A 27,824-nucleotide genomic window follows, 5' to 3' on the forward strand; every position below is an offset into this window, starting at 1 on the left:
ACTTAAATCTCTTCTCTTTTCCACTGGAAATCTTACTTCATAACAACATGAAGGTTAATAAATTAGTTGCTTTAACTTGTATGCACATGCATACTATACTTTCAAAATAGCAGTAGCAGTATCATCAACAATAAGGTGTTTGATATAGATTCAGATTTCTTTGGATTTTTGTTTTTTTGGTTTTGTTTTGGAGAGAAGGTGTTTTTCTTTCTTTCTTTGTATTTTCCCTTACAAGATATCCCACTCTGAATGTAAAGTCAAAATTCTGCATTTTAAAGCTACTTAAGGGATATTTTGTTCTGTGCAGCTATGTTACCAACTTGACAGAATTCGGCTCATTAATTTTAGTTCTCAATTTTGACAGATGTGTTTATTGATTTACTTTTTGATTCTGTAATACATTTACATGGTTGCAAAGTCAAACTATAAAGTAAGAGAAATCTCACTTCCATCCCTGCCCCTCCCCCATAAATTATAATTTTATTAGTTTTTGGTGTATTCCTCCACTCTTTCTTACTGAAAAAACACATATATGTGTATGGAAAAGCAACAAACTCTAAGCACATTTCTGGTCCCTCTTTGTTAAAAATTAAGAGTATATCCTGAACATCTCAGCCATTCCATACCTTCCTACAACCCCTTTATACCCAATTGTTCAGATGCCCTATACCTTATTCCACACACCCCAATGGATGGTCACTTCAGGTATGTTTCTAAACCCTTGTATTTACAAATAATGTTGCAGTGAATACCTTGCATGTATGTCTTTTTGAATTTTTGCCAGTATATCTTTGGGATAAATCCCTAGAAGTAGAATTGCTGAGCTAAATGGTATTTGTGTGTGTCATTTGCTAGGTGCTGTCAGATCCCTTCCATAGGGATTGAACCAGCAAAACCGAATTTTTACAGCATGCAAAAATGATTAGGAAGATGCAGCACCCCATCTATCAGCCACGTGGTGACCAGGCCAGCCTCCCATTGTTGCACCCATGGGACAGGCCTGGATAGATTTCACACAGGGACACGCAGGCCCTGGGAATCCTGGAAGGAGCAATAAAACTTCATTGTCTTTACTTTGTATAGAATAACAGTTTAACAGGTAGCCTGTTCATCTCTGGCTGAGAAGGATCTCTGAGTGGTCTTTTCTGTCTTCCTTCAGAGATAAGACCCTAAAAACATCTTTGTTTGGTTTGTAGACAAAATGTTTCAAGTCATGGGTCCTATTGGGGAATTAAACAAGATACTCAGCAAGTGGACATTATTAAATTTGTTGCTGTATAGGACCCTGGTGATTGTTCTTTACAAATGGAAGGAAAATTAACATGGTTTAGATGCATTCAGTTTCTCATGCCTTCAACCAAAATAAATTGAATCCCCTCTCTTTTCCCTCTCTACTCCCACCTCTAGGCCACAAATAAAAACCTGCATGGCCTGCAGGCTAAATCTAACACACAGTTGTTTCTGATTGGCTCCCACGATATTTTCTTAAGAAAAAAAAAATTTGGCTAGGATTACAATCAGGGGATTTTACATAAATATTGAGACTTCTGACTTCTCTTGAAAACTTGCAAAACCAGGCTTCTTTCCATGATGGCAAAAACTGGTGGGAGCTGAGGACAGGCTACCCCCTCTGGAATGGCATGTTCTTCCTGCCCTGTGTCCATGAAGCCAGCCAAGCCCCTCTACTCATTTTTCTTGCCTCCTAAGCCATGAGAACTTCCCTAGACTGCTAGCTCCATGAAGATAAGGATGACTTGTGTCTTAATGAATTTTGACTTTCCAGCATCTAACCCAGACCCCAGCACACAGGGTCCTCTGTATATATTTTTCGTTTATATAAAGTATCCTGTGGATGCATGCATCACATTTCTTCCAATAGAGGAACTCTGCTATTGTAACACTATTCTAGCCTAGTTTTGTAATGCACATTGGCATCATAAAGCCCCTGGTCTGTACCATCTGTCCCACTACTTAAGCCACTCACTAATGTGTCACTGAGCTGCCCCTTAAGTCTTCACTTTGCCATGTGTCCTGTTTTCCTCCTAGCAATCTCCTTTCCAACTGAGGACAACAATGTACATCTCATGAAGTTGCTAGGAAGACCACATGATATCACTGATGTCAAACATGACCCTAGCATTTACAGTCATCACGTTAGGAACAGTGTTTTGTCTCCAAATTAGGAAGAATCACCCTACTCTTATACAGTTAAGTGGTTCAGTTTGGTTTTGCAGGCAAGCCCCAAGGGAGAGATTACCATAGAAACCTATGTATTTGAGAATTTTCAAAGACCACACTCCATGGACACTGATGGAAGTAAAGATTTTATCTAGAGGTTCATATCTATTATCAGATCCATTAGTGGCCTAAGGGAACAATTAAGGCAACTCAGAGCATATATAACTAGGAACTCTTTGCCACCACTGCACGCTCCTTATTGAGTAATTGCAGCCAGGAAAGAAACAGGAAGTGGCTTGGGATCCTCAGGCTGGTGGCCCTTTCAGAGTGCTTAGTCTTGTAAGTATGGGGACCGTAAGTAGCATCATCTCTCTTTCTGGTGTTTTTCTTGTCCTCTTATTCTTCCACCCATCGGGGATAGAAGGGAATGTAATCATTCCCTGACAGTCTTAAAGTTCATCTTACACTTATTGATTAGTACTGGGCCATGGGCACTGTGGGGAGCAACGCTCTTGGGGTCTACCTTCACAGTTGCACAACTCTTGGGGTGTAGTCACATCATGACCTATGTGAAAATGGCACTCCTTGGAATTGTTCTGTGAACAACCTCGGCAACTGTAAGTGTGGTCCTATGGAAGAGCACTTCTCCTGTATGTGCTTCTAGGTCTTCTCTCTGCTCTCTCGCCATTTCTGTGCTAAAGTGTCTTTGTCTTCCTCTCTGTATCTCTCTCGTATTTCTCTATCTCTTTGGCTGTCTCTAGAATACTCTGAGTTATTTTCTTCCTGTTTTCATTCTTCCTTGCTTCTCTAGCCTCTTAATTTCTTAATTTATACCACATCTCCTGGCTATCACTCTCAACCTACTCTTCTGCTTGAGTTCTGGAGCTAGATCAGGAAGGCTACTTCTAGGCTGTATTATCTCTAACAAGCACTGTGATCACAGCCAATCACAAACTCCCTGCATTTCAAATCCCTCCCCTGTAAAAAGAAGATAATGATCCTCCTTCTATGTGCTTCCCAAAGCTTCTTTGAAAAAGATACATTGGGTTGGCAATAGCAGTGGTAATGGCTGTCATTGTCGACATTTCCTACATATCAGGTACATTCTATACATCATCTCACTTAATACCCACCACATTCTATATGGGAGATGGAGGTTATTATATTCCACCTCTTTACATAATAGGGAAACTGAGACTCCAAATAATCATATGACTTACCCAAGATTACACAACAGAATCTATATTTAAACCGAGGACTTTGCCCTGGACTTTTCATGGCATCCTGATAATAAGATTACACTTTAAAAATGCTGAGAAAATACACAGCACTATTACAATGCAAGGTATGACAGTCATACAATAACACAGACAGATGATTTATGCTCCTTATTTGTTTCCTTATCCCCATGTTCACTGAAAGAATCCCTCTAATGAAGATCAAGAACATGAGACAAACCCTAAGGGAGAAAACCCTGATGACAAGTTTCCTGGAGCAGAACACTGACAGCAGGTCCCAGAATGCCACTGATGACCCAAAAATTTATCTTCACCCCCTGAGGAACCACCTGAATGTGAGTGTGTTAGGAGGATGGTGCTCCACAGCAGCCCCTGGTGCTCTGGCCTAGCACTGGGGTTGACCTGGATGGGACAGGCTGGATGTTGGGGCTGGGGCTCCTGCAGGAAGCAGAAACACTGGGGAAGAGGGGCCCCATTCCCAGGGGAGAAGGCACTTTCATCCTCCACTCTTGGCCTGTGGTGATTGGGCCCAGCAATGACCAGGGGGCAGGTAAAGATTCATTTTGTGCCAAATATATGTCATTAGTTTGAGGGAGATTGTTCTTTCTGAACTAAATGAGGAAGAAGCTACAGATGAAAGGTGAGCCATGTCTGATCAAATGATAAAGCCAACTGAACATTAAGTTTGAAACTCCAGCCAGAGGAATTTCAACCTCTGTAGATCCAGCAAGGACACCAGTAGAAAGTTTCTGAACCCTATGGCCTGTGACTCCATAAAAATTTAACACTGTGGCTATTGTTATTATTTCTAAAGAAACTCTCATCTCTCCTTCAAGAGTGCATAGGCCAGGCTGAGGGATAGGCAGAGAGTAGATGGATGTTCAATAAAAGGGCCAATTGTGCGGTGTTGATAGGACATGGTCTATGTGGAGAGCAAGTGGCTCGCAGTGATTTGGAGGGCCACCTGGAAAAGGAAAGACTGAGGCTGGGCCTTGAGTGGGAGATTGGAGAGCTTCTGAAGTGAATGCATCGTGACTTTCCTGGAGGTAGAGTGGTTAAGACGCTGTGTTAATACTGCACAGGCAGGTTCAATCCCTGGTCAGGGAGCTAAGATTGTGCATAAAAAAAAAAAAAATCAAATGAAGGCAACAGTCTGAGCAGAGACTGTGAGGTGTGGTGGTTGGAAAATGGTTTCAGGATACATGGGGCACATGGTGGGGGGGCAGCACTACTGGAATGAAAGGTGGCCAGGACAGCCAGGCCTGCCTTAATCATCCCTCCTCGGCCCCCCTAGATGGCATACGTCGGCAAAATCACCATTGGAACCCCCCCTCAGGAAATCAGGGTCCTCTTTGATACCAGCTCATCTGACTTGTTGGTGCCCTCCATCCACTGCTCCAGTCCCTCCTGCCATGAGTACCCGCCCCCACTCCGCCCATTTTATACTCCCTCTCCTACCCACTTCTCTGTCCTTGTCACCTGAGGGACATTCATCACTTGTGTCTGCAGGTACACAAAATCTCTTCAACCCTAACTCATCCACCACCTCCAGGTCCTCAACTCTGAAGTTCGAACTCAACTACTACAACTGGGAGTGTAACTGGATTTCTTGGCTTTGACACCGTTCAGGTAACTGGAAATGAGAAGCTGAGTCACGGCTGGCCCTAGAACTGATCCATGCTTACAAAGCAGGTGCAGGAGCACCCAGCAGGGCCCATCTTCCACAAAGTCCCTAGTGGCTGGCCCCTGCCCACCCAGCACTGTACGACAGCACCCCTGCTGACACTCAAACTCCCAGAACAGCTAACACAGGCATTGGCCAGGGGTGCAGACTTTCAGCTCCTTTGCCATGAGCAACTCACTGTTCATTTTGCTGGGAGCAGGGAGAGAGGGGAAAAAGCACCCACTTTTCTTTTCTCTGACTGTGCTGGCCACTTTCATGGTAATAACGTTTAATCTTGCAACAACCCCACACAGCAAGTACTATGATTAGCTCCATTATACAGAGGGGGAAACTGAGGTGCCGCGAGCAAGGGCCATGCTAATATCACACATCTGGTAAGCGGTGGAGCTGGGCTAGACAGTCAAAATTCACTCAGGCATGGGGTATTTGGGGAGAGGATAAAACTGATCTTGGGTCCTTGGGGGTGGCCAAGGACTTCAGGCATCTGGGTAGGGAAAGCAGGGGACCACAGATTTGGAAAGCAACTGACAAATGGGTTTCACTCTAGGGGGACTTTGAGAGTCTAAAAAAATATATGGCCTGCCTCTTCCAACCGGCCTGCATACACCATCTCTTTGTCTCTTTGTCACACTCTCTCTCTCTCTCCCTCTCTCTCTCTGTCACTCTTGCTCTCAAACACACATAAATTCTTAAAAGTATGTTTCCCAGGCACAATTTCCATGAGAACTGTAGCAGCAACTTTGTATAAGGGGCTTCTGACTTCCAGGGCAGATGCAGAATGCACAGTACATTGCAACAAATTCAGTCCATTTCTGTCATCTGATCATAGTGATGCCAAACACAAGACTATCCTGCTCTCTACTCATTTTGCTTTTAAGTGGGAACCATTTGGTCCTGTCCTGAGTCTCAGTTTCCCCACCTGTACAGAAGACCTGAGGCCAATGTGACTCACTTCAGATGGTGTGTGCAGGAGGAGCACGTGTTCATTAAAATCCAGAGCCCTGCACAAATGGAATGTGAATACCTGTCCCAGCCTGGTCTAACCATCTGAGGTCAGTCCAGGGCACAGCCAGGCCTCAGGACTTCTCTTAGGTGTTACTGGCATCTCCACCCCAGCCCCCTCCCTACCCCACTCCCCAAACTTTAATGTGGGATCACTCTCCTCTCCCACAGATTGGGAACGTTGTCATCCTAGGACAGGCATTTGGCCTGAGTGAGATGCAGATTGGGTGGGAATTTGAAACATTTGATGGTGTCTTGGGCCTGAGCTATCCAAGCCTCAGCATCAAAGGGACCACTCCCGTCTTCGACAACTTGAAGGTACGAGGCATCATTTCTCAGCCTGTCTTTGCCTTCTACTTGAACAGGTAAGTCTAAGCTAGACAAGCCCTTTCTCTAAATCAGTTGTGAGGTGCTTTCAGTTGCATCATAAATTATAATACAACCTGATACAGGAGTTTCCTGAAAGATTAATGGCACCAGCATAACTATGGCCCCAGGATGACATCTGGTACCCCACTAGATTCTATAATAAAGTTGTATTGGAACACAACCATGCTCATGGGCTCGAGGGCAGCAGTTTGGTCCAGGGGAGTGGAAGGAAGAGGGAGAGCAATGGAAGGGGTCAGGATACAGGTTGGAGGAAAAGGCAACAGGATTTGCTGATGGATTTGATATGGAAGGTTGAACAGGGATGGCAGGAATGTTTACTTCCTCACTAACGTTCTACTTGTAGCCCAGTATCAACACCAGAATTGACAGGAGCCAGTGCAAAATGAGATGTGGGACTTCCTGTTCAGAAAGTATTAAGAATGTCAAGACAGAGATAGGAGAGATGTGGGGCCCTGTTGATCTTGGAGCCCGATGGATAGCACAGTTCATAGGCCCAAAGCCAACCCTGGGTGAGCCTGAACCCAGGCTCTTGGTGCCCTCTTCCATCAGCTTTTCTGAGAAATGACAAGCTACACAAAGGGAAAGCCAGACCTCTGCAGCCATACCCCATACCTTTGGGGGTATCTCTGAGCACTCTATTTGGAGGGTACCAGGCATTCTAAAGAAGGGTGCTGGTCACAGCCTGGTCAGTCTGCTTAGCTTCAAAACTATTCTGTGCCACTCATTAGTTGGTGACCAACTTTGGTCAGGTAATCAATCCCTCTGTGCCTCAGTTTCCACATCTGTAAAATGGAGACCACTGTAGTGCATCTAACAGCCCTCAGATAGTGAGTGGCATTATTCTCTGACCAGAAGCCCTGTCTCTTTCTTCTCTCCTCAGTGGGAAGGAGAATGGCAGCATGGTGATGTTTGGTGGGGTGGACCACAGCTACCACAGAGGAGAGCTCCAGTGGATACCAGTGTCCCAAACCCAGTACTGGCAGATAACCATGAACAAGTAAGCCTCTCCCTCTGAGGGACACCCCTAGTGATGCTCCAGTTGTTCACGTGGACACATGTAGACAAACACAAATGCATCATCAGACACAGTCACACACAGACACATACACTCCACCCACAAACACACATATAAACACACATATTGGCACACATATACATATGCACAGGAACATAGATACACTCCCAAACACACACACACACATGCAAAGACAGAGACACACAGGCATGCACACACACAGACACAGATACACATACCGACACACAGACACACAGACACACAGGTACACACTCCACCCCGGGCTCATAATCACCCCAGAACTCCTAACCAGGGCCCTGACCAGGGTCCTGAAAAGTGTGTGCAGCCTGGAGAGCAGAGGTCTCACATCTGCACTGTGAGGCAGATGGCATGGTTTGAGGACCCTAGAGTGCAGTGAACAGAGGATCAGGGAGGATTTCAGCAGCCTGAACAGGGTTGTGGTAAGACGACCAACTGTCCAGGGCTACATGGGACCAAAGGAGTTCTCAGTACACAAAACAGTGTAAAAACAGGGAAAATCCTGGACAAACTGGGCAAACTGGTCTCCTTAGAGAGAAGCTTACCAGCAATGGAGAGAGGTTGGCTGCACTCTTGAGACCTGAAAGCAACTCATACAAAGAGGCATGTCACCTAACCATAAACAATCCCCCCCAATCCTGGGCACAGAGTGGTGCAGGGGCTGTGACAGAGAGAATCAGGAAGCTGGGACTCCAGAGTGACCGGAGAACAAGGGGCAATAACTGATGGGATTCTGTGTGATACCCTCAGACAGGAGCTTACGTGTTCTTTGGAGGCACCCTGGGCAAGCTTGGGCATCACCTGGCAGGGGTCTTAGTGTCAAAGCCAAGTGAGGGGGTCATGATTGGAAACAGCCTCTCTGAGGGCAGCCTGTTTTTACCTCCTCAGCACTCTGGTATCTGCTACCCCAGAGATCGTCCGTCTTTACTGTGTGGGCTGACTCATTTTTGGTCAGACACCAGGCACATGTCTCTGCTTATTCCTCACGCATTTATTCATTCATTTACTCACTCATTCATTCATTCAACCAACAAATAAAGATTGTGCATCCACTGTGTCCTGGGAGCTCGAGGAAGGTACTGAGGATACAATGTGACCTTACGTGTGGTGAGGCAGATGTATATGAAAGAAGTCACACACGTAATGAATGACCACTTTGGTACTTGCTGCAAATAAAGAAGAGTCTACAGAGAGTGAAAAATACAGAAGCCTGATCTAGTCTATGGGGAAGACATTCCTGAAAAAGTGGTATTTAAGTTAGACCCTGGAAGATGACAAGAAATTAGCTGGACAAAGGGATGGAGGTCTTCTAGGAAGGACAATAAGCACATGCCAAAGCCCTGCAACACAAAGGCTGGTGCATTCAAAAAGTGAGAAGTCAAGGAAGGTTACATGACCAGAGCAAAGCAAAATGGTGTCAGGGCATGATCGGAAGGGCTGTTCTTGAGACAGTCAGGGATGGGGTGAGTCGTGGGGGAGACTTCAGAGTGATCCTGGTGCCCACTATGCCCCACTGTCTCTCAGAATCACTGTGGATGGGAAGCTTGTTGGTTGTTTCCGTGGCTGCCAGGCCTTAGTGGATACTACGACCACGTTCCTACTTGGCCCAACTAGAGTGGTCAACACCATCCACAAGATAAGCAGTGCCATTCCTTTAGGTGAAGAGGTAAGGGGCATGCCACTCTGGGGCTCTCCACACACCAGGGATCATCAGGGACAACCTGTCTTCTCTTTCTCTAACAATATGTGGTTCCATGTAGCAAAATCATGAGCCTGCCTAATATCACCTTCACCATCAATGGCAATGACTACCCAGTGCCTGCTCAAACCTACATCTGGAAGGTGAGGAGTCAACCCTGAGGATTGGTTCTCAAATCTGGGAATTGTAGGAACTATTGGGCTGCTGCTGGGTGGGGGGGATCTGCAGGCCAAACCAAATCACTGCAGATCCTGTTGAACCCCTGTGGCTGGGCCAGTGCCTCCCACAAATCTAACCACTTGAAAGTAAATGTGAGTCTGGGACATCCCTCATCCTGGTAAAAATGGAGACACCACCTCATGCCGGCATTGTGTGAGGCATAAGGAGAGGGAACACTAAGGGTCTCTGCCCTCACAGAACTTGAGTTCCACCAGATCCCTCATATGGATGAACACAAAAAGTCAGCTCTAGCAATCCCTGAAATAGGGCAAGTGACAAGTAGAGTTGGCTGGGGACAGGCTCAGTGTGTTGTCCCACCTTAATGATTAACAGTTTCCCTTCCCATCTCAAAAATGTCCTGGTTGGATGATCAATTGCATGGTTTCCCTAGTGCTCAGCTGCAACTTCTGCTTGCTAAGCTTCAGCTCCCCCTCTGTGAGTTGGGATGCCAGACCCCTCTGTGGGGAGGTGGGATGATCACATGAGTAAAGGGTGCACAGTGACTGTACAGCCCTAGCACAGTGTTTAGGCTCAATGTCAGAGCCCTATGGGGCTTCAGAGGAGGCTGATGGGCTCAAAGAAAATTTTGAGGAAGACAGGGAATATCAGTAATTTGAAACCCCCAGCCTCATGGAAGCATTAGAAGGCCTGCTTGGGTTGAGGCAAGTCTACACTGGACTCCATGCAAATGGCACCTCTGGGGTCTGTGCCAAGTGTTGTCTGGTCCAGATTAGGGGAGATGAAAGCTAGAAACAAGGGGAGACCCAGGGTAATTCACCCAACCCAGCCTGGAGTGGCCAGGGAGGGGGAGCCTGGGTCCAGGAAGTCTTCCTAGAGGGGCTGAGTACAGTCTTAAAGAACAGGTTGTGGGGAAGAGGGCAAAGAAAAGGTGCTTTCTGCAGACAAAACAGTGAGGATGGTCAGAAGGAAAGAACAAGGGAACTATCAGCCATTCTCCTCCTTTTATTTTTATTTTTTTGATTGCTTTGAAGTATAGTTGATTTACAATGTTGTGTTATTCCTATTTACACCAAAATGATTCAGTTATATTTTTCTTTTTTTATTCCTATTCTTTTCCATTATGGTTTATCATGGGATATTGGATATATTTCCTGTGTTATACAGAAAGACTTTATTGATTATCCATCCTCTATATAGTACTTTTCATCTCCTAATCCCAAGGTGCAATACTTCTCTTTCCCTTCTCCATCCCTCAGGGCAACCACATGTCTTGGCCATTCTTGTTTCTGGATGGGCACCCCAATTTTGCTGCTGCTGGGAAAGCCCCTTGGTTCTTACTAAGGGAGGGAAATAAAACCAAGGAGCCTCCGGCTATGGATATTGGAGGGGGTGGTAAGTAAGGGATCCGACTGACTGGGGTGTATTTCTGTCTCCACCAGGATTATGAGGGGACCTGTTTCAGCAACTTTCAAGGGGGCACAGAGGACTGGAAAAGGTCGGAGACCTGGATCCTGGGTGACGTCTTTCTGAGGGTGTATTTCTCTGTTTATGATCGAGGAAACAACAGGATTGGCCTGGCTCCCGCAGTGTAAATGCTGGGGCTACTTCTAGAATCAATCAATCCCACACCAAACACACATTCACTCACATGTAGGGCACTCCCGCCCAGGGATGGTGGTGGGCTCTGTTTAGTGCTCTGCAAAGTGCTATCATCAGTAAAGAATAAAAGATTCCATTCCCAATGGTGCTAATATTAATGGGTGCCTCTCTTTGGGTCGGGAGGTACATCATAATCGTGCAGGACCTAGAACCTCGTGTGAACCATTAACGAGAGGAGCCCAACTTCACCTGGCTGCAAGGAAAGGGGAGACATATTGGAAAAGGGTATTGGGAGTTTGGGAGGCACAGAATCACAGCGGATCCAAACGTCTCAGTGACTGGACCCAAGATATCAGAAGCCATCAAGTCATTCTGTGTCCCTCACTCTTTTCCTTCTCTCATCTTTGATTATCTTAGCCTGACCGCTTTCTTTCCTCAGGCTTCAACACGTATATCCCTAAGGAGTCTCACCCATAAGGAGAGAAGCTCAGAAATCATCAGTGTACCTGGGAGGACTCTGATTGATCCATCTCAGATCATGTGTCCAGCCCTTGACCAATCATCATGGCAGGGTATGGGATACTATGTTTGACTTTACTTAGACACATGGTCCTGCCCAACATGGTTGACAGTTTCCTTCAGCACCATGGGACTGGGGCTGTAAAGAGGTAGCCCCAAAGAAAGTGGCAGGGAGGTGTCCTAGCCGATGGAAGTGTCAGTGATGGCCCCACCAACTCCACCATCTCTGCATTCAGAGGGATGGTAAGGGGTTAAAAAATATAAATTTCATTCTTCCCATCTCAGAGGACCTTTGGCAATGGCCTGCTCAAGGGGTGGTCTGGGTGAGGCCCTTCAACCTGAGATGTTTCCCCTTGGTCCCCATACCCCAATCACTCTTTGCCACCTACACCTGCAAAATCTTTTCCAGTTCCACTTCCAAGTGACAGGACATGTGAATCTATAAGTCAGCCCCACCACTCCAGGGCCCAGGTTGCCCCTTCCTTGGCCTCCAACACAGCTGGGGAGGATGACACTCATGTAAATGGGGACCCAGGGTGCACAAAGCCTTCAGCCTTTCTGAGCATTCTCTAGAGGCAAAGCTACAAACATTTGACTCACACCACCAAGATTTGGCACATTTGGAGTGGAAGCATCACTTCTACCCACCTGGAGACCCTCAGCAGAGACCCAGGCTGGGGACAACAAGGGTCAGATGTGGAAAGAGACCCAGTTAAAAGAAGGATCAGGAAAGAATAAGTAAGGTAGAAAATACACCTCAATGCAATACATAGTGTGGGCCTTATTCAGGCAACCTGAACATCAGCTAAAAGGATGTCTCCCTTCCTTCCTCACCTTTTCATTCAGTACAAATTTACTGAGAACCTACTGTGAGGCAGGTACTGTGGTGGAAACCAGGGATAGAGGCCTGGGTCAGGAACCCACCACTGGTTCATGGAGACAGATAGAGAGACAATCCCCACTGGGGAGGGCCAGATGGAGAAAACAACAAAGATATGGATAGGAGGCCAGAGGACTGAGGGGCTTTCTCTTCAGGGAGCAAGGGAAAGGCTTGTGTAGGGTGAGGGTGTGCACCCTCCCAGAAGCAAAGGCCTATGCTCTCCAGTTACCACTTGTGTACAGATCTGCCATATGTCCACATTTACATCTATCTGGACCCTTTGGGATGGCACTGTAATAGGCTTGAGGGGAGTGCAAGAGGACCAGTTGCAGAGCTAATCAAAGGCAAAAAGGTGAGAGCAGAACTGATATTTTTTTAACAGTAAATAACATGGTCTGGGCTTTGTGTATAGTCAACTGAACAGTTTCTCAAACTCATTTTCCAAGTGGTCTTAATGGATCTTCAAGCAATATCTCTCTGTTGGTGAGAAAACACCAATAAGAGTAAGAATAATAGCTCTGGTTAATTACATGTGCCATTTTGCTGTCTCCCCATGAGCCCCTGCAGGGCATGACCTTCATTTTACAGAGGAAGGAAGTCTCCTCCACTGTTCTGGCCCCAGTACTAGTGACAGACACATAGTAGGCCCTCAATAAATACATGTGGAATAAATGAATGGATGAATTCATAGTTGTATCCACTACAACACACTGCAGCATCCATATGAGGAAGCATATGGTGTCAGCATGACTTACTGCCATAATATCAACCAGAAAAACTCAGGCTTTGCTTCCCTAGATGAGCCTAAGGCTGGAGCAGTGTCTGTTAATGAGCCCACTGTTCTTAAGGCTCTGTATTTGTAGCCTGTGCTACCACCATGAGGATAAATTGTAATCTTCATTAACTTTTTTTTTTTTTTTTTTTTGCCACACCACACAGTATGTGGATATTATGTTCCCCAACCAGGGATTAAACCCATGTCCCCTGCATTGGAAGTGTGGAGTCTTAACCACTGTACCACCAAGGAAGTCCCAAAGTCTAATCTTCAAAGCAACACCTTTCCCACACATTCCACTTTAATCCTTTACCCATTGCATGCCAGAGAGAGTATAACCAATAGTTGTGGGAAAACATTCAGAAGTCTTTCTGAAGCCTTAAAAATGTTACAGAAAATATGGCTAAAAATAAAGTGTGTGGGCCAAGCAACTGGGTGCAGGATGACCTACTTGAGCAGCAAAGAAGCTAAGGGTGCGGGCTTAGGAAAGCCAGGTCAGCATGAGTCAGAAAACTGCATGTGCATGTGGGACACAGCCATCAGGGGCAGGTGCTGGGCATGGAGGCCATGGGGACATAGGCTCCTGAGGAGACAGAGAACCGAGCCTCTGTGGGGGTGCTGCTCCTCCCTCACTTGCACACCTCACATCACCCTGCTTGGCCCCGGAGGATGGCTGCTCAGCCAGAGATGGGTAAGATTCCTCAGGGGAGGAACAATCTAAGACAGGCACAGTTGCAGAGGGGCCAATAAAGGTGGGGAACAGACCCTCACCCCTTCTGAGGGAGGTCTCCTGTCTGCATGACTGCTTTGCTTCTCATGGCCAGCTTAGATTGGGACCCAGAAGGCAAACAGAGACCTGGCCAATAGCAGCTGCCCTCTCACCACAGCAAGGATCTGTGCAAGTGCACGCACTAATGGTTCTTCTGCTGTTCTTGCAAAAGACCACTGTCCCCAATCATGTGAGGTCCTTTGTGCAAAAAGTTATACAAAAAGAAATTTTGTTACTTCAAAGATAACCTTGATTGTGGGACAGACCTGGGAGTGTGAAAACCTTATGCTATCTTGCTTCTTGAATGTTGAGAGCTCCATAAAAGCAACATGGGATGAATCAGTGGGGCTCTTGATCCTAGAGGTCTTGAGTCCCCTGGTCCCTTCTTTCTCTTAAATCTATGCCTGTGTTTCTTTAAGCTTGAGGCACCCATCATTCACCCCGAGTCACCGAGCAAGTCTCAGCAAATAGTGACAGAAAAGATAGAAAAAAAAAAAAAAAACAGGAAAAATGTAGATCTTGAACATTTGTAAATTGTTATAATCTTTTTGGAGATGATTTGTTCTTACAATATGTATGGTCTTTGTCCCAGCAATTTTGCTTCTAAGGTTTATGTTAAAATGATGATCAGAAGCACCCGAAAACTTAAATAAGCAAGGATATACTCATCAGAGTCTCTAATAAAGGGAAAATCTGGGACATCCCAAGACCCATTCAACATAAAGTCTCCTCAGTACAGATAGGTTATCACACAATCAACTGCCTTAAAATTGTGAGCTCCCCACAAATACATCAAGAATACATCTACATGTAGAAAAGCTTCTACAGAACACTTTCTGAATGCTGGCAGGGAATCTCAGAGTTCCAAAAAGCCAAGAAAATCCCCATGTAACAGGGTAGCAAAAAAGAAAAATGGAAAAAAGTGAAAGAGGCAAATAAATATCAAGGAGATGTGCCCTTCTGGGAGTAGCTGTGAAGGGGGAAAATCTTCTATGCGTTAGGAAGCTCCCTCACTAGTAGGGACAGCCAGAGGGTGCTTCAGAGCCACTGTAGGAGAGAGCAACATCAGGTGCACAGAGGGAAGAGTGGAAAGATTCCTGTTTGGAGGACCTGTGCCAAGCAGCACTCCTCTGCTTGAGACACTAGTCTGCTAACCTGCAGTGGTGGGTGGGGGCTGGGTACTAAGGCTTGGGCTTTGGAGAACAGACAACAAGGAGACAACTGGGGCTGGCTGCATGACAAGAGCCTGGGGGACTAGTGCACCACAGCTAGCTGGGAGGGACTCTGGGGAAAAGCCTGGGCCTGACAAAGAAGTAGGAGGCCTTTCTTTCAGTGTGCTTGAGAAGAGCTTCCTGCTACATGAGACCAGAGACTGCAGAGCAGCCCCTGTGTGAGCATCGCCATGAGCCATGGTTGCTAAATGGGAACACAGAACCTGCTGCCACTGAGACCACCACTGGCCCTGTATGCAAGGCCCATTATTGGCCATACCCTCCTGGCAGCAGATCCTGACCACCACTGCCAAGGGTCCTAAATTCAGGACCAACTTCCCTTGGGGAACACACACCACACCTCAGGCTCATGCCACCCTCCTCTGCTGCAAGTGTTCCCACAAATTTCAGTCAAACTGCCATATGCCACCCTCCTCTGGACTAAATTTGCAAATGAGCCTGAATCACCCTCAATTGCCCCCTCTTGCCTGGGAGGATAATCAACTCTGGAGAACAGCCCACGTTCAGAGACTGGACCGAAACCAAAACTGACCCTGAGGGACTATAGGACCAAAAAAGAGAAAAAGAAACTGCACCAGGAAGAGAAGATTTAATACACACAATGAGGTTGAAATGCCCTGCATTGGTGGATTACCTGATTAGATGAGTGTTTCTACACTAGAGGCTGTAGACTTAGATGGCAACCATGGGCTAGGTTGGCAAATACACACAAGACTAAGACCAGATCACAGTCTGAGCTCTCCACATTCCCCACAGTAGGTGAAAAGACCTACCTATAAACATTTGAGGACTTCTTGGTTTCTTTGATTTGTTACTGGTTTTATGTATTTGTTAGTTTAAGCTTTACCACATATATTTGTATGTGGGTTTGCTTATTGGTTTGAATACCCTCTTCTTTGTTTTCTCTATTTTTCTTTTCTTTTTCTTTCTCTTCTTCTTCTCTTTTCTTCTCTTTCTGTGAGGTAAATTGTATACATCTTTTTGTGTGATTTTGACTGCTTAGTGCTGCTATTACCATCATTCTTGGTGTTTTTTCAGTTCTTTTCCTTTCTTCTTCTTTTTTTTTTTAATTTTATTTTGTTATTTCTCCTTTTTCTCCATGCTGTGTGGCTTCCAAGTTCTTGGTGCCCTGGTCGGGTCTTGGACCTGGACTCCCAGGGCAATAGATCTATATCCAGGACATCAGAGCACCAGTGAATTCCCAACCCACTGCAATATTAACCAGCAAGAGCTCTCCCAGAGGCCTCATTTTCAACTCTATGGTCCAACTTCACCCAAAGTCCAGCAAGTTTCACTGCTGGATATCTCAAGTCAAAAACTAACAAGACAGGAACATAACCACACCCATTACAAGACAGACTGCCTATAGTCATGCTAAGTCCAAAGACACACCAAAACCCATAGAAAGGCATTGGCCTGCACATCAGAAGCAGAAGATCCAGCTATGCACATAATAATACAGTCACCAGTAACCCCCACAAGGAAGCCCACAGAAACCAGTGGACCAACCTCCCCACTGGGGACAGACAACAGAGTTAACAAGAACTACTACCCTGCAGCCTGAAGAAAGAAGACCCCAAGCACAGTAAGTTAAACAAAATGAGAAAACAGAGAAAGCAGCAGCAGATGAAGGAACAAGGGAGAAACCCACAGGACCAAACAAGAGATGAAGAGATAGGCAGTCTATCTGAGAAAGAATTCAGACTAATTATGGTAAAGATGATCTAAGATCTTAGAAATAGTATGGAGGCACAGGTGGAGCTAAGGAAATAAATGTTTAAGAAGGATCTGGAAGAAATAAAGAGCAAACAAACACTGATGAACAACACAATAACTGAAATTAAAACTGCTCTAGAAGGAATCCAGAGCAGAATAACTGAGACAGAAGAACGGATAAGTTAACTGGAGGATAGAATGGTGGAAATAACTGACACAGAATAAAATAAAGAAAAAAGAATGAAAAGAACTGAGGACAGTCTCAGGGACCACTGGGACAACATTAAACACACCAACATTCGAATTATAGTGGTCCCAGAAGAAGAAGAGAAAAAGAAAGTGTCAGAGAAAATATATGAAAAGATTAGAGGGGAAAAATTCCCTAATGTGGGAAAAGAAATGGTCAATCAAGTCCAGGAAGCACAGAGAGTACCATATAGGATAAACCTAAAGAGAAACACAGTGAAACACATATTAATCAAACTATCAAAAATTGAACACAAAGAAAAATAATAAAAACAACAAGGGAAAAGCAACACATAACATACAAGTGAACACTCATAAGGCTAACAGCTGGTCTTTCAGCAGAAACTTTACAGGTCACAAGGGAGTGGTAGGATATATTTAAAGTGATGAAAGGGAAAAACCTACAACCAAGATTAGGGTACCCAGCAAGGATTTCATTCGGATTTGAAAGAAAAATTAAAAGCTTTAGAGACAATCAAAAACTAAGAGAATTAGGCACCACCAGATCATCTTTACAACAAGTGTTAAAGGAAGTTCTCTAGGCAGAAAACAGAAGAGAAGGAAAAGACTTATAGAAACAAACCCCCCAAAATTAAGAAAATGGTAATAGGAACATACATATTGATAATTACCTTAAATATGGAATTAATTGATAATTATAGGACTTTCCATACCAAAAAAACAAACAAACCAGAATGCACTTTCTTCTCAAGTGCATATGGAACATTCTCCTGGATAGATCACATTTTTGGTGACAAATCAAGCCTCAATAAATTTAGCAAATTCAAATCATATCAAGTATATTTTCTGACCACAATGCTATGAGACTAGATGTCAATTACAAGAAAAAAATATTGTAAAAATTTCAAATACATGGAGGCTAAACAACATTCTATTAAATTACCAAGAAATCACTGAGGAAATCAAAGAGGAAATAAAAAAAAAAAAAAAAAAAAAAAAAACCTAGAACCAAAGGACAATGCAAATACAATGACCCAAACCTATGGGATGCAGCAAAAGCAGTTCTAACAGAGAAGTTAATTGCAATACAATCCTACCTCAAGAAACAAGAAAAATCTCAAATAAAAATGCTAACACTACATCTAAAGCAATTAGAAAAAGAAAATCAAAAAAATCCCAGTTAGCAGAAGGAAGGAAATTATGAAGACCAGATCAGAAATGAATGAAACAGTAATCAATAATACAATAGCAAAGATCCACAAAACTAAAAGCTGGTTCTTTGAGAAGATAAACAAAATTGGTAAGCCATTAGCTAGACTCATCAGGGAAAAAATGGAGAAAACTCAAATAGACAAAATCAGAAATGAAAAAGAAGGAACAATTGACACTGCAGAGATACAAAGGATCATTAGAGACTACTACAAACAACTATACGCCAAAAAAAAAAAGGACAACATAGAAGGAACGGACAAATTCTTAGAAAAATACAAACTTCCAAGACTGAACCAGGAAGAAATTAAAAACATGAACAGACCAATCACAAGCGCTGAAATTAAGACTGATTAAAATCTTCCAACAAACAAAAGTCCAGGGTCAGATGGCTTCACAGGAGAATTCTATCAAACATTTAGAGAAGAGCTAGCACCTATCCTTCTCAAACTCTTCCAAAATATAACAGAAGGAGGAACACTGCCAAACTCATTCTATGAGGCCACCATCACCCTGATACCAAAATCAGACAAAGAGGTCACCAAAAAAAAAAAAAAAAATACAGGCCAATGTCACTGATGGACATCAATGCAAAAATTCTCAACAAAATACTAGCAAACAAAATCCAACAGCACATTAAAAGAATCAAACACCACAATCAAGTGGGGGTTATCCCAGGCATGCAAGGATTCTTCAATATGTGCAAGTTAATCAATGTGATATACCATATTAACAAATTGATAATCTCAATAGATGTCAAAAAATGTTTCCACAGAATTCAACACTCATTTATGATAAAAACTTTCCAAAAAGTGGTCATACCGGGAACCGACCTCAACATAATAAAGGCCATATATGATAAAACCACTGCCAACATAATCTACAATGTTGAATCAGTCAATGAATTTACTGTAAGATCAGGAACAAGACAAGGGTGTCCACTCTCACCACTATTATTCAAACAGTTTTGGAAGTTTTAGCCACAAAAATCAGAGAAGACATAGTAATAATAAAAAGGATCCAAATTGGAAAATAACTAAAAATGTCTCTCTTTGCAGATTATGTGCTACTATATAAAGAAAACCCTAAAGATGCTACCAGAAGACTATAAGAGCTAATCACACATCTGGACTGGGGATCAAGATGGTGGAGTAGGAGGACATGTGCTCACTCCCTCTTGCAAAAGCACCAGAATTACAATAACTGCTGAAAAATCATGAACAGAAAGATATTGGAACTCACCAAAAAAGACATCCCACATCCAGTGACAAAGTGGAAGCCACAATGAGATGGTGGGATGGGGCACAATCGTGTTAAAATCAAATCCCATAAATGCTGGGTGGGTGACTCACAAGCTGGAGAACAGTTATAAAACAGAACTCCACCCACTAAAGTGAGGGTTCTGAGCTCCACATCAGGCTTCTCACCCTGTGAGTCCAGCAACGGGAGGAGGAATCCCCAGAGAATCAGATTTTGAAAGTCAGTGGGATTTGATTGCAGGACCTCCACAGGAATGGGTGAAACAGAGGCTCCACTCTTGGAGGGCACACAAAAATGTGTGCTCACCAGGACTCGGGGGAAGGAGCAGTGACCCCATAGGAGACTGAACCAGACATACCTGCTGGTGATGGAGTTGCCTGCAGAGGTGGGCGGCAACTGTGGCTCACTGAGGAGACAAAGGCACTGGCAGCAGGGGTTCTGGGATGTCCTCACCTGTGTGAGCCTCCCCAGAGCCTGACATCAGCATCACCAAAAAGCCTGTAAGTTCCAGTGATAGGCAGCCTCAGGCCAAGCAAACAACAAGATGGGAACATAGCCCCACCCATTGGTAGACATGCAGATTAAAGTTTTACTGAGCTCCACCCACCAAATCTGATTAAAGTCTTACTGGGATGTGCCCACCCAAACCCTAACCACCAGCAGTCCCTCCCATCAAGAAGCATGCAGAAGCCTCCTAGACAGCTTCCTCCAAAAGAGGGCAGACATCAGTATCAAGCAGTACCAGCAGTATTTTCTCCTGTGGAACTGAAAACCACAGCCATAGAAATATAGAGGAAGTAAAAAGTCAGAATACTTTGTAGCAGATGAAAAGACAAGCTAAAACCCCAGAAAAACAGCTAAATGAGGAGGAGATAGTCACCCTTCTGGAAAAAGAATTCAGAATAATGATAATGAAGATGATCCAGGACGTTGAAAAGAGACTGGATGCAAAGATCAAAAAGTTGAAACAAAAGATTAACAAAGACCTAAAAGAATTAAAGAGCAAACAAACAGAGATATGCAACACAATAAATGAAATGAAAAATACACTAGAGGTAACCAATAGCAGATTAACTGAGGCAGAAGGGCACATGAGTGACCTGGAAGACAGAATAGTGATAATCACTGATGCAGAAAAGAACAAAGAAAAAGAATGAAAACAACTGAAGACAGCCTAATAGACCTCTGGGACAATGTTAAATGCACCAACATTGGTATTATAGGGGTTCCAGAAGGAGAAGAGAGAGAGAAAGGGCCTGAGAAAATATTGGAAGAGATTATAGGTGAAAACTACCCTAACATGGGAAAGGAAATATCCACCCAAGTCCAGGAAGCACAGAGAATCCCAGGCAGGATAAACCCAAGGAGAAACACACCAAGACATACAGTAGTCAAATTGACAAAAATTAAAGACAGAGACAAGTTATTAAAAGCAACATGGGAAAAACAACACATAACATACAAGTGAACTCCCATAAGATTAACAGCTGATTTCTCAGCAGAAACTCTGCAAGCCAGAAGGGAGTGGCAAGATATATTTCAAGTGATGAAAGGGAAGAACCTACAATCAAGAATACTCTACCCAGCAAGGATCTCATTCAGATTCAACAGAGAAATCAAGAGCTTTACAGACAAGCAACAGCTAAGAGAATTCAGCACCAAACCAGCCCTACAGCAAATGCTAAAGGAACTTCTCTAAGTGGGAAACATAAGAGAAGAAAAGGACCTACAAATACATAAACAAACAATTAAGAAAATGGTAATAGGAACATACATATCAATAATTACCTTGAATGTAAATGGACTAAAGACATCAACCAAAAGATACAGACTGGCTGAATGGATACAAAAACTAGACCCATATATATGCTATCTACAAGAGACCCACTTCTGAACTAGGGATACATACATGCTGAAAGTGAGGGGATGGAAAAACATATTCTATGCAAATGGAAATCAAAAGAAACCTGGAGTAGCAATACTCATATCAGATAAAATAGATTTTAAAATAAAAAGAATTTACAAGACATAACAAAGGACACTACATAAAGATCAAGGGGTCAATCCAAGAAGAAGAGATAACAACTTTATATATATATATATATATATATATATATATATATATATATATATCCCCAATATACAAGCACCTAAATCCATAAGGCAAATGCCAACAAGTATGAAAGAGGAAATCAACAGTAACACAATAATAATGGGGGTCTTTAGCCCCCCACTTACAACAATGGACAGATCATCCACCCAGAAAATTAATAAGGAAACACAAATTTAATGACACAATACATCAGCTTGATTTAATAGATGTCTATAGGACATTACATCCAAAAGCAGCAGATTACACGTTCTTCTCAAATGTGCATGGAACATTCTCAAGGATAGATTACATTCTGGTAAAAAGTCAAGCTTTGCTAAATTCAAGAAACTTAAAATATATCAAGAATTTTTTCTGACCACGATGCTATCAGATTTGTAATCAATTATGGGGAAAAAAAACTGTAAAAAACACAAACACATGGAGGCCAAACAATATTCTACTAAATAACCAAGAGATCACTGAAGAAATCAAAGAGGAAATCCAAAAATAACTAGAGACAAATGACAATGAAAACACAATGATCCAAAACCTATGGCAAGCAGCAAAGACATTTCTATGAGGGAAGGTTATAGCAATGCAATCCTACCTCAAGAAACGAGAAAAATCCCAAATAAACAATCTTACCTTACACCTAAAGAAACTAGAGAAAGAAGAGCAAACAAAACCCCAAGTTAGTAGACGGAGAGAAATCATAAAGATCAGAGCAGAAATAAATGAAATAGAAACAAAGAAAACAATAGCAAAAATCAATAAAACTAAAAGCTGGTTCTTTGAGAAGATAAATAAAATTGATAAACCTCTGGCAAGACTCATCAAGAAAAAGAGGGAGAGGACCCAAATCAGTAAAATTAGAAATGAAACAGGAGAAGTTACAACAGTCATTGCAGAAATAAAAAAACACCATAAGAGACTACTACAAGCAACTATATGCCAATGACATGGATAACCTGGATGAAATGGACAGATTGATAGGGAGATATAACCTTCCAAGCCTGAATCAGGACAAAATAGAAAATATGAACAGAACAATCATGAGTAATGAAATTGAAACTGTGATTAAAATCTCTGAACAAACAAAACTCCAGGACCAGAAGGATTCACAGGTGAATTTTATCAAACATTTAGAGAAGAGCTAACACCCATCCTTCTCAAACTCTTCCAAAACATTGCAGAGAAAGGAACACTCCCAAACTCATTCTATAAGGCCACCATCACCCTGATACCAAAATCAGAGAAAGATACTACAAAAAAGATATAATTACAGACCAATATCACTGATGAAATTAGATGCAAATATCCTCAACAAAATACTAGCCAACAGAATCCAACAACACATTAAAAGGATCATACACCATGAATAAGTGGAGTTTATCCTTGGAATGCAAGGATTCTTCAATATATGCAAATCAATCAATGTGATACACCATATTAACAAATTGAAGGATATAACCCACATGATCATCTCAATAGATGCAGAAAAAGCTTTTGACAAAATTCAGCACCAATTATGATAAAAACTCTCCAGAACGTGGGCAGAGGGAAACTATCTCAAATTAACAAAAGCCATATATGACAAACCCACAGCAAACATCATTCGCAATGGTGAAAAACTGAAAGCATTCCCTCTAAGATCAGGAACAAGACTAGGATGTCCACTCTCGCCACTGCTATTCAACATAATTTTGGAAGTCGTTACCACAGCATTCAGAGAAGAAAAAGAAATAAAAGGAATCTAATTTAGAAAAGAAGTAAAACTGTCACTGTTTGTAGATGACATGATATCATACATAGAAAATCCTAAAGATGCCACCAGAAAACTGATTGAGCTTATCAATGAATTTGGTAAAGTTTCAGGATACAAAATTAACACACAGAAATCTCTTGCATTTCTATACACTAACAATGAAAGATCAGAAAGAGAAATTAAGGAAACAATCTCATTCACCATTGCAGCAAAAAGAATATAATACCTAGGAATAAACCTAACCAAGGAGGTAAAAGAACTGTACTCCATAAACACTAGTGAAAGAAATCAAAGATAAGACAAACAGTTGGAAGGACATATCATATTCTTGGTTTGGAAGATTCAACATTGTGAAAATGACTATACTACCCAAAGCAGTTTATAGGTTCAATGCAATCCAGATCAAATTACCCATGGCATTTTTCACATAACTGAAACAAAAAAAAATATGATTTTTATGGAAATCCAAAGGACCCAAATAGCCAAATCAATCTTTAGAAGGAAAGATGGAGTTGGTGGAATTAGACTCTCTGACTTCAGGCTATGTTACAAGGCTACAGTGATCAAGATGGTGTGGTACCGGCACAAAAACAGAAACATACATCAATGGAACAGGATAGAAAGCCCAGAGATACACTATGGTCAAATAATTTATGACAAAGGAGGCAAGGATGTACAATGGAGAAAAGACAGCCTCTTCAATAAGTGTTGCTGGGAAAACTGGTCAGCTACAGGGAAAAGAATGAAATTAGAACACTCCTTAACACCATCCACAAAAATAAACTTAAAATGGATTAAAGACCTAAATGTAAGCCCAGACCCTATAAAACTCCTAGAAGAAAGCATAAGAAGGCCACTCTTCAACATAAATCACTGTGAGATCTTTTTGCTCCACCCCCTAGAGTAATGGAAATAAAAACAAAAATAAATAGGTGGGATCTAATGAAACTTCAAAGCTTCTGCACAGCAAAGGAAAGTAGAAGCAAGATGAAAAAAACAACCCTCAGAATGGGAAAAAAAATTTGCAAATGAATCAACAGACAAAGGGTTACTCTCCAAAATATATAAACATTTCATGCAGCTGAATATCAAACAAACAAACAAACAAACGAACAACCAAATCAAAAAATGGGAAGGAGACCTAAATAGGCATTTCTCCAAGGAAGACATATGGATGGCTAAGAGGCACATGAAAAGCTGCTCAACATCACTAATTATTAGAGAAATGCAAATCAAAACTACAATGAGGTATCACCTCACACCAGTCAGAATGGCCATCATTAAGAAATATATATATATATAGAAAAAATAAATGCTGGAGAGGATGCTCAGAAAAGGGAAGCCTCCTGCATTGTTAGTGAGAATGTAAATTGATACAGCCACTGTGGAAAACAGTACAGAGGTTCCCTAAAAAACTAAAAACAGAATTACCATATGAGCCAGCAATCCCACTACTAGACATATAGTGAGAGAAAACCATAATTCAAAGAGATCCATGTACCACAATGTTCATTGCAGCTTTATGTACAATAGCCAGGACATGGAAGCAACCTACATGACCATGGACAGTTGAATGGTTAAAGAAGTTATGGCACATATATACAATGGAATATTATTCAGCCATAATAAAGAATGAAATTTAGCTACTTGTACTGAGGTGCATGGACCTAGAGTCTATCATACAGAGTCAAGTAAGTCAAAAAGAGAAAAACAAATACTGTATGCTAACACATATATATGGAATCTAGAAAATGGTATTGATGAACCTAGTGGCAGGGAAAGAATAGAGATGCAGATGTAGAGAATGAACTTGAGGACAATGGTAGGAGGGGAATCTGAGAGAGTACTGAAAGAGTAGCATTGACATATACACACTATCGAATGTAAAATATGTGACTAGTGAGAAGCTACCACAGAGCACACGGAGATCAGCTTTATGCCTCGTGAAGACCTAAAGGGGTGGGATAGGGAGGTTGGGGAGGGAGGCTCAAAAGGGAGGCGATATGGGCATATATGTATACAAGTGGCTTATTTACCTTGTTGTACAGCAGAAACTGATACAATAAGGTAAAGCAATTATACTCCAATCAAGATTAAAAAACAAACAAACAAAAACTATTGTGTGTAAGAATGACATAGCCTGAGGACATTAAAAAAAAAAAAAAAAAAAGGATGCATAGGCCAGCCTGACTGATAGCCAAAGAGTAAATATATGTGCAATAAAAGGGCCAGCTGCATGGTATTGATAGGACATGGTCTGGGGTTAGTGAATGTGGCCCGGGGAGACATAGGAGGGCCAAGTGGAGAAGGAAACACTCAGGCTGGGACTTGAATGGGAGCCTGGAGAGCTTGTTAAATGAAGGCACCTGGATAATCCTGGAGCTCCAGTTGTTAAGACTCTGCACTAATGCTGCACTGCCTCAGGTTCGATCCTAGGTCTGGAAACTAAGATTGCACATGGATAAAGAAAAAAAAAATCAAATGAAGACACTGGTCTGGGCAGAGTTTGTGAGGTGGGGTGATTGGAAAGTGATTTCAGGAGACATGGGACACTTCAAAAGGGGCAGCATTCTGGGAATCAACGGTGGCCAGGGCAGCCAGGCCTGCCCTAATCACCCCACCCTGGCCCTTGTAGCTATCTTATGTTGGCAACATTGCAATCAAAACACCCCCTCAGAAGTTCAGGGTCATCTTTGACACTGGCTCATCTCACTTGTGGGTGTCCTCCACCTACTGTTCCAATCCCTCCTGCCATGAGTTCTTGCCTATCCCCCAACCATCTTATACTACTCTTCCCATCCACGTCTCCATCCTTGGCACCTGACGGACATTAATCTTTTGTGTCTGCAGGTACATGCAAGCTCTTCAACCCTCATTCATCGACCGCCTTCCAGCTCTCAGGCTGGCCCATCAACATCAAATACAGCTCTGGGAAGGTTGGATTTCATGGCTATGACAACTTACAGGTAAGTGGAAACCAGAAGGTGAGTCAGGGCTGGCCCTGGGAGTGACCACTGCTTATAAAAGAAATTCAGAACCAACTCGGAGGGCCCATCTTTCCCAACAACCCATAGTAGCTGGACACAATGCCTCTGCTGACACACAAACTCCCAAAATGGCTAACCCAGGTAGTGGCTTGGGGTATGGATTTGTAGCTCCTTTGCTCATGAGCAGCTAAAGGTTCATTTTTCTGGGAGCAGGGAGACGGGGAAAGAAGCACCCACTTTTCTATTGTCAGACCCTGGTGTGCAATTTCATGGTAATAACATGTTTAATCCTGCAACAACCCCACACACCAAGTAATATGATTAGCTCCATTATAAAGAGGAAGGAACTGAGGTCCACAGAGCCAGGGCCTTGTCAAGGTCAGCCATCTGCTAAGTGGTGGGTCTTGGCTGGCCAGTCAGAATTCATGCAGGTGTGGGGTATTTAGTGAAAGGATAAAACTGATCTTGGGCCCCTGGGGGCAGCCAAGTGCTTCAGGAATCTGGGCAGGGAAAGCAGTGGGCCACAGAAGTGAAGGAGCCTGATAGATGAGTTCTAACTCTAGGGGGCCTTTGAGAATCCAATAAAATATGTGGCCTATCTCCCCCAAGGGGAATGAATCTCTCTCTCTCTCTCTCTCTCTCTCTCTCTCTCTCTCTCTCTCTCTCACACACACACACACACACACACATATACATGCACACATGCACATCCCCCAAATCATGTTTCCCAGGCAGAGTTTTCATAAGAACTCTGGCAGTAATGATGTATGATGGGCTTCTATCTTGCTGGTCAGATGCAGAATCCACAATGCATTGCAATGAATTCAGCCCATTTATGTCATCTGATTGTAACGATGTCAAAAAGTAGACCACCCTGCTATCTACTCATTTTGTGCTCAAGTGGTAACCATTTGGTCCTCTCCTGAATTTCAGTTTCCCCACCTGTACAAAGGCATTAGGTCAATTTGACTCATTTCAGATGGTGTGTGCAGAGGGAGCAGGTGTTAGTTAAAATCCCCAGCCCTGTACAAATAGAACCCGAATTCCTGTCCCAGCCTGCTCTAGCCATCTGAGGTCACTCCAAGCACTGCCAGGCCTCAGGTCTTCCCTGAGGTGCTAATGGCATCTCCACCACAGCCCAGTCACAGCCCCACTTAACAAAACTTTACTTGGGAACACTCTCCTCTCCCACAAATAGGGAATCTTGTTGACCTGGGCCAGGCATTTGGCCTGATCAAGAAACAAATTGGATTGGATCATGCATCCTTTGATGGGGTCCTGGGAATGGGCTACCTCAGCCTCACCCACCAAGCAGTCATATCTGTCTTTGACAACATGAAGAGACAGGGTGTCAAATCTCAGCCTGTCTCTGCCTTCTACTTGAACTAG

The 27,824-nt window shown here is 43.1% G+C and overlaps 1 pseudogene; it reads left to right on the top strand.

The window, feature by feature from the left end:
* The first annotated feature begins 688 nt into the window (after positions 1-688).
* LOC130848759 (pregnancy-associated glycoprotein 2-like) lies at positions 689-27,824 on the top strand (annotated as a pseudogene).

Source organism: Hippopotamus amphibius, chromosome 3 (genome assembly GCF_030028045.1).
Source record: "Hippopotamus amphibius kiboko isolate mHipAmp2 chromosome 3, mHipAmp2.hap2, whole genome shotgun sequence".
NCBI lineage: Eukaryota > Metazoa > Chordata > Mammalia > Artiodactyla > Hippopotamidae > Hippopotamus > Hippopotamus amphibius.